This window comes from Tigriopus californicus, chromosome 3, assembly GCF_007210705.1.
Source record: "Tigriopus californicus strain San Diego chromosome 3, Tcal_SD_v2.1, whole genome shotgun sequence".
NCBI classification, from domain to species: Eukaryota; Metazoa; Arthropoda; class Copepoda; order Harpacticoida; family Harpacticidae; genus Tigriopus; species Tigriopus californicus.
Window position 1 is genome coordinate 10,828,641 of NC_081442.1, and position 6,747 is coordinate 10,835,387.

A 6,747-nucleotide genomic window follows, 5' to 3' on the forward strand; every position below is an offset into this window, starting at 1 on the left:
AGCTTTGCCAACTTTCAACTGGATATTCTCATGGAACTTTCTATTATTTTGGAGGACAATACCTAAATCTTTAGTAGATGAGACCCGCTGAATGCCGTTGCCTTCATTATAGTGGAGAGTCTACGTAATGACGTTAACCCAAAGGTATTCGCACAGACTTTCATTCCATTTAAGGCCAAATTACTCTCGGCAATCCAAGAGTAGATTTGGTCGAGGAGCTCTATCGGACAGAATGCTGACCATTCCTACCACACACTAATATTGTATTTTCGGCAATGGAAGAGATGTTGACATTGCTACTAAAATTAAGCTTCTAAAGTGGAGTAATGAAGATGATGAAAAGGAGAGGACCTAAGATTAAACCCTGAGGAACACCCGACTTGACATCATGTGTGTCACTAAGGGCTCCCTCAACCTTAACCAATTTCTTCTTACATCAAATGAAATTACGTAACCAATTGAGAACCTTGCCTTGGATCCCAATCTCATGGAGCCTTTCAACAAAAGGACCATGATCTACCTTGTCAAGTACCCCCTGTCAAGGGGCTTATCGACAACATCGACTGATTCATGGTTCTCTAATCCCTCAATAACCTGCTCTATACATGTTCAATCAGTTGGGTAACCTGCTAAATTGCGTTCGGAACCCATGCTGGCTAGGAGGAAGGACTTCATGAATATCAAAAAATTCAACAAGTTTGAATTTCTTGATCTTCTCAAACACCTTCGCAATATTTAAAGTGAGAGAATTCGGCCTATAGTTACTGGAGAGACTGGTCTCCCCCTTTGACAATTGGAACAACGTGAGCTAGCTTCAGAGAAGAGGGGAACTTGCCCTGATCCAAGATGCAACGCAACCGTTATGACGATTGAGCTCGATCGTCATAAACTCATAATAAGAATAAATTTGAAAACGTAGCTGGATTCTTGGATACAGTCCTCTCCTCTCGTCTCACCCGTCTCACCACGGTGGTCAAAAAACCTTCAAGTATTGAGAGAAATCCGCAAATCCATCTTAACAGTCTCCTACCTCGCAAAAACCATAACAAGTAATTTTGACCTCATTGATTTATGGCTCAAATTTGGCGCTCATATGGTTAAAAGTTAACAAGATTTGTTGGGATATTTCTGTTGTACTTAAAAAAGGCTTTTGAACCACTGTGGCAGTCGTCTCAATGGTGAGACGAGAGGTGTAAGCTGATCAACGAAGAATCCAGCTCGTGACTTAGCTCTTGGTAAAAACGGTCTAGTACTTCTTACATTGAGCTTTGATACCGAACACGAGCATCAGGCTCAGGCTGTTCTTTTCGCTCCAAGTAGTGACTGTTTCATCGGGGTTACCAATCTACAAGGGCTAAAACAATTTACATTCTTGTCGCATTATTTGAAGAACTGTTTATTCATCACTCTTTGATTGCCATGGTCAAGAGGGCAGAGTATTTTTTAGTAACACTGGCACAACTTGATCATCTGTAGGTGGAACCCGTTGCTGTTCTTCCTCCTGCGATTGGAATAGTGGAAATTCTGGCTCGCCAATGCGCGGTGGAGCCAAGTCGTGACGTTCCAGAGGAATGGGACGGTTCCATCGATCCACTCCTGTCCCGATGAAACCCAACGAAAGTATTTCAGGTGGATTCATTCGGGTGACGATGCCATCCCGAATTTCGGAGATAATTTCTTGGGCTTCATGGTAAACGCGAGCATAATTGAAGAAAATCATGGATTCCCGACCCACAACGAGGAGAATTTGGGATGTGTATGATTACCGGATGGTGGCTGTTGACTAGATGTTTATTGTTCTATTGTAGAGTTATTTATAGTAAGGAAAAATATCTGTGGCGGTTATGATGGCGTGAGCATGAGTAATGGTAAATGTAAATTGATATCGGTGACCAGAATATAACAGGATGGAGGGCAAATAGATTCGTCAATGTAGAAACCATCATGGTGAGAATGGTGATGAGGACAATTGGGGACAAGATCACAAAAGAACTCGTTCTAAAGCAAAACATATTCATTATTTAGCTTTGCGCCATGTTTATAAATTTCATTGCATTAAAGTACCTTCGCTAGGGCTCCCATATTTAGAAAAAGGGGGTACAGAGGTAAAAATCAAAAATGCTTAATGGCAGTAGATTGATATATGAAAAAGCCCCAAAAAGAAAAGAGGTGAACTTCATTGGCGTTATAGAATGGGAGGCTAGTCCCGATGGGTATATTCCCATTTCGGAATCAACATCTCAGTCGTTCTAAAAAGCTGGGGGAGTTTGCGATCCTGTGTCATCTCTCTCCACGGTGGTGAAAAAGTCCTTTCAAGTTTCCGGGAAAATACCCAAACACAGCTTGACATTTTTCGAGCTCGCAAAACCCTAAAAAATACTTTGGTGTTATTCATTTCTTAATGGAGTTTTTTTAGTCCACATAAATATGTTACATGTCTAAAAACATTATAAAGACTAAGTTTCAAAAACATATTTTATGAAAGTCGGGAACACACTTGCTTAGCACCTAATCAGAAATTATGTTATCATCTATTAGGCCACCTATTACTTATTTATATTGGATTTAATTATCCCAATTTCATCGTTTTTAGTTCCAAAGCGTCTCGGTTATATGTTAACTCAAATTTCCAAAGGATAAATATCGATTTTCATAACCACCAAAATAAAGGATGATTTGACTGTTTCTTCCATGATCTTTATTTAGCTCAAAATATAACACGGCTTTAGTTAAACGTTCGAAAAATGCACATTTGGGAGAATGTAGTTTGAAACCATCGGAAGTACATTTTCGCAAAAATCAATGCAGTCTAAAACATGCAGTTTTGAATTCTTTTGATCTCCTAGTTTCCATGCGTTCGCTATCAATCAAAAAAAGAACGGTTGTGTAACGTCCAGTGGCCCAATTCATATTTGCCTGAATGCACTTTGAAGGTAAACCTCAAGTCCAGTTTCGGTCGTCTTTCTTCCAAGGATCGGAGAGGCAGAAATGAAAGATTGGGCACATCCCACAAGTTTTCCACCACTTTTGTAGCCCTCCGATGAACTTCTCGAACCAGGCAACGTTTCCACGATTGATTGGATTCCATACTTGGGAGGGAACTTCTACAAGAAGGCATACATACGACTTGAGCAGATTCATACGGGTAGGCGGGTCTCTAGAGCGAAAGTTGGATCATGCACAACATGCTGTTGGACTTTGATGTCACATTTACACAGTGTTGGCCGAAGCGCAGGCGATTGTTGAATGAAACTCCGAGATGTGGTTGTACAATCGACTTGTAGTACAGAGTTAGCATCGTGATAATATCTCTGGACTCAAACCTCCCATACATCCAACCACAAGTTTGAAAAAGCTTTGCCAACTTTCAACTGGATATGCTCATCGAACGTTCCATTATTTTGAAGGACAACACCTAAATCCTTCATGGATGAGACTGCTGAATGCCCTTACCTTCATCATCTAATAGTGGAGTGTCTAATGACATCGACCCAAAGGTAATAGAGCAGAATTTCATTCCATTTAAGGCCAAATTACTCTCGGCAAGACCTTTGTAGATTTCTGACCATTCCTACCACACACTAATTTTGTATCCTCGGCATAGGAAGAGATGCTGATATTACTACTAAAACTAAGCTTCCAAAGCAGAGCAATGAAGATGATGATGAAAAGGAGAGGAACCTAAATGGAGCCTTGAGGAACACCCAACTTGATTGACATCATGCCCGTCACTAAGGGATCCCTCAACCTTTACCAATTGCTTCCTAGCATAAATGAAACTTGTCAACCAGTTGTCAACCTTGCCCTGGAAACTTGTCTACTAAAGGAACATGCTGTCCCTTGTCGAGGGGCTTACAGACAACATCGACTGATTCATGGTTCTCTAATCCCTCAATAACCTGCTCTATATATGTTCAATCAGTTGGGTAACCGTGCTAAAATGTGCTCGTAACCCTTTCTGGCGAGGAGGAAGGACTTCATGAATATCAAGAAATTCAGCAAGTTTGAACTTCATGATCTTCTCAAACACCTTCACAATATTCGAAGTGAGAGAAATCGGCCTATAATTACTGGGGAGCGGCTTATCTCCCACTTTAATAATTGGAACAACGTGAGCTAACTTTAGTGAAGACGGAAACTTGCCGTGATCCAAGATGCAACGCAACCGTAACGACGATTGAGATTGAACGTCATAAACGCGTAACAATAAGAATAACATTGAAAAGGCGACTTTGCTATTGAACAAAAGGGTCTAGTACTTCATGGAGTACATGGAGCAAAAAGAACATCCTGATGCTAGTCTTCGGTTTCAAAGTAGTGACTGTATCACCATCATCGGGATGACCAATCTACAAAGTTAAAACGAATTACACTCGTTGCGCATTGTTTGAAGGACTGTTTATTTATCACTCGTTCATTGCTATGGTCAATGGGGGTAGCTAGTTTATTTTTAACTCTGGCACAACTTGATCATCGGCATGGGGAGCTTCACCCGGAACCCGTTGCCGTTCTTCCTCCTCCTGCGATTGGAGTTGCGGAAATTCTGGTTCGCCAATGAGCGGTGGAGCCAAGTCGTGACGTTCCAGAGGAATGGGATGGTTCCATCGATCCACTCCTGTCCGGATGAAACCCGATGAAAATACTTCATGTGGATTCGTTCGGGTGACGATGTCATCCCGAATTTCGGACATGATTTCTTGGGCTTCATGGCAAACGCGGGCATAGTCGAAGAATTTGGAGTCGTCAGAGGCGATTTCGAGGTACGAAGGGCGACAACAAGCTTCGCAGAGAGATGGGCTCTTTTTGATCGCCAACAGGGTGTTTCGTTGCTCTCTTCGGTAGATGTTGTAATTTCGAGACAGTCTCCTTTCCCTCATTGCCACCAAATAGCTGGAGACGAGAGCACTTCGGTATCTGAGGATGTCTCTGTTCAAAGCATCCAAGCTCTTGATGGCTTTTTTTTGATGAGCCAATAGCTTGATCAATTGGGGTGGCACTGGGCAGATGGACCCATGGCAGTTCCACTTGTGGGCAGGAATGAATTTGGGATTCATGATGCAGAGTTCTTCAAGAGGTCTTGTATTAGTGAGATCTCAATTGAAATGATTGAACTTGGAACTAACCCCGGAGCTTTTATATCCTCGTGGGAGGGTTTGAACCCGAGAAATTTGTCCGATCCTGACCATATCCTTACAGGTTGGTCAATCAGAGAGCAGGAAGGTGCTGGAGCACCGTGGGCAGGGTCAATTAGCACATCTTAGTCACTCTTTTGACAATGACGCTCTTGACGACGGCGTGGAGAGATCCCTCAAGGGACCCTTGGGGATCATCACATTCCTGTTGTTGGGTTTGATTTTGTCTCGTCATAGACACTTTAAAATTATCATGAGACAGCCTGTTTTCTTATCAGGTCAACCTCCTTCAAGGATACATCACCATTTAAACCAAAACCATTATTAGAAAGATACTTCAGCTCTCTCAAAAACCTGCATGGTTCCTGAGGACCTTAAATGCTAATATTATATTGTATTTGTCAAAAATCCAATTATTTAACAACCCTTTTGATGGGCTACCCCCAAAGGTACTCGGATTGAATAAAAATGGTAATTGTAATCATATACATTGTGTCATGTAATATTGCATTCCGATTTTTAGCGTATACCTTGAACGAAATATCAATGAGATTAGCCTGCTGGTTACAATCCCCTCAAAAAACTCATCCTGTCAAGAAACTTCAAGTAATGATTTTCTTTCACAGTTGACCCGAAAATTGGATTCGATAGATTGAGGTGTTTAAATGGAATCGAAGTACCATCATCCCAAGATTTTTTTTTCTCTCTTTGTACATCACCATAATCTGTGAGGAAATCAGACTAATTGGATTTGGTTCTCAACTTCGCAACTCACTAGCGCTTAATTTGAGGGGCTCTATACCATAAACTTGCCCAATTGTTGATGATTGATACCGAATTCCAAAATATGAATAGTGTATGATTGAATCAAACTTTTTAGGCTACTTTGATGCACGCATTTAGAACAAGAAAAGAGCTTTGTCAAAGAAATAAGTGAAACCAAAACAATGTGGGTTGCACTGGTTGGGTTTTTAGCTTTGCGTCCAGTTTTCAATGCATTGAATCCTCGCAAATTTTGTTTAGAACCTCTCGCAAGCTCAAATAGGGATTTTTTAGGTAATAGGGATTATACTATATGAACTACATGTGAATCAATCATCTCCATCGCATAATAGCTTTCTTACGCTTCATGAAATATGGCTTACATTCTGCACTTCAGAGGGCGCCTTGTGACTCGGCCACTACCAAATAAAGGGCCGATCCTCCTCTTTATTGAGTTACAATTTGCTTGTGTTGTTTCTGGCTAATTATATCAAATTCTTATGTGTATTTAGTGACCTGGGTCACATGATGTCTTGAAAAATAATTGCGTTCAAGGCAAGGCGCGAGCAGTTTATTAAGCAAGTTACCGTGCCTCTTTCCGTTTGTTTCGGCCGTCTGACGTTGCAAATAGGGGCCCTTATTGAGTGGCAACTACGATACTGAAAACATCATACTTATACAGGACTTCAAATTATTATCATCGTGTTGGTTTTACTGCTAACACTTTGTGAACGCGTACATCCAGACGGATTATGTCAATTTCTATCATAATACATTTTATCCCATGTCCAGTTGTACATTTACAATGTACATTTAAGAAATAACAGGGCACCCTTTATGTAGCTTAGTTTTT